The sequence below is a fragment of the Olea europaea genome, chromosome 19 (genome assembly GCF_002742605.1).
Source record: "Olea europaea var. sylvestris chromosome 19, O_europaea_v1, whole genome shotgun sequence".
Lineage (NCBI taxonomy): Eukaryota > Viridiplantae > Streptophyta > Magnoliopsida > Lamiales > Oleaceae > Olea > Olea europaea.
The window spans coordinates 6,112,438-6,114,176 of record NC_036255.1 but is presented as its reverse complement, the minus strand read 5'-3'; positions in this window follow the sequence as shown (position 1 = coordinate 6,114,176).

Genomic DNA, 1,739 nt, shown 5'->3' with positions numbered 1-1,739 from the left:
CTTTCAATAAAGAATGCAAGGACAAGACGAAAGAAGAAGCAGCCTTGAAAGCATTGAGAGACAAATTGGCAGTGTTTGAGTTGGAACAAAGTATTGGCCGAGAAGTCAACAAGGTGGATTGTTTAGAAGAAGAAGTGCCTACAACGAAATTGGACGGTGAAGTGATGAGGATCGCCAAGCCTGGATATGCTCAAGCACAAGACCCTCTGATTAAAGTGAATATTGACAATGAAGGAGAAGATCGTCCAATATTCATCAGCCAAATGCTCGATCAAGAGGTTAGTGATAAATTAATCATTTTATTAAAGGAATATAAAGATTGTTTTGCTTAGGAATATGAACATATGCCTGGTTTAGATAGAAATTTGGTGGAACATAGGTTGCCAACCAAGCTAAATTTTAAGCCTCATAAGCAACCTCCTAGGTGTTTTGCTCATAATGTACTTCCTAAGATTAAAAAAGAAATTATGTGGAGCCCATCAAGCTGGCTAAAGGATGAAATGGTTAATCATTAGGAATTGATATTTTTGGCTCAAGATGGGAGAATCATACATTCAGTATGTAAAGAGTTGTCTAGCATGTCAAAAGCATGGTCCAATACAAAGGGTACCAGCACGAGAGATGTTGTTCAATATCGTGTCAGTGCTAAAAAAGAATGGTAAATTAAGGGCGTGCATAGAGTTTAGAAATTTAACCATAGCCACACCCAAAGATGAATATCCAATGCCCACAGTAGATTCTTTAGTAGACTTAACTGCCGGACACGTAATGTATTCCTTCATGGATGGGTATTCAGGATACAATCAAATTTATATAGTTGAGGAAGATATACGCAAAACTGCCTTTAGATGCCCTGGGTCTCTAGGGTGTTTTGAATGGATAGTTATGCCTTTCGGCCTGAAAAATGTAGGAGCAACTTATCAAAGGGTGATGAACCTGATTTTTCATGATATGATAAGCAAGTTTGTTGAAGTGTATGTAGATAATATAGTGGTCAAATTCATTAAAGAAGAAGACCATTTTGAACAATTGAGATGTTCATTTGAGCGAATGAAGCAATATAAACTAAAATTGAATCCATTGAAATGTGCATTTGGTGTTAATGCAGGAAACTTCCTTGATTTCTTAGTACACAAAAGGCGGATTGAATTTGATAAAAATAAAGCGAAGGCTATTTTAGAGGTCAAACCACCTAGCAACAAAAAAGAATTGCAAATGTTTCTAGGCCAAGTAAACTTTTTAAGACGCTTTATTTCTAACTATGCAGGGCGAACTAAAGCTTTTTCGCCGCTTTTAAAGTTGAAAAATCAGGACGAATTCGTCTGGAAAGAAGAACATCAAAAGGCTTTCAAAAGTCTAAAGACATATTTATCAAGTCCACCAGTGTTGGTGTCACCAATTCAAGGACGGCCAATGAAAGTGTATGTATCGGCCGAAAAAGAATCAATTGCTGGAATGGTCGTGCAAGAAGACCAATTTGGTGAAAAAATGGCAATTTACTATTTGAGTAGACGGTTAACAAAATGTGAATGTAATTACTCTGTCATTGAAAAATTATGTCTTGCATTATATTTCACATGTACAAAATTAAGGGCTTATTTACTGCCCGTAACTGTTTATTTGATTTCCAAAGTAAATTTGGTTAAGTATATGTTCTCTCGCCCTATTTTACACCAAAGGGTAGGCCTTTGTACGTTAGCATTATCAGAATTCGAAATACAATACATAACCCAAAAAGC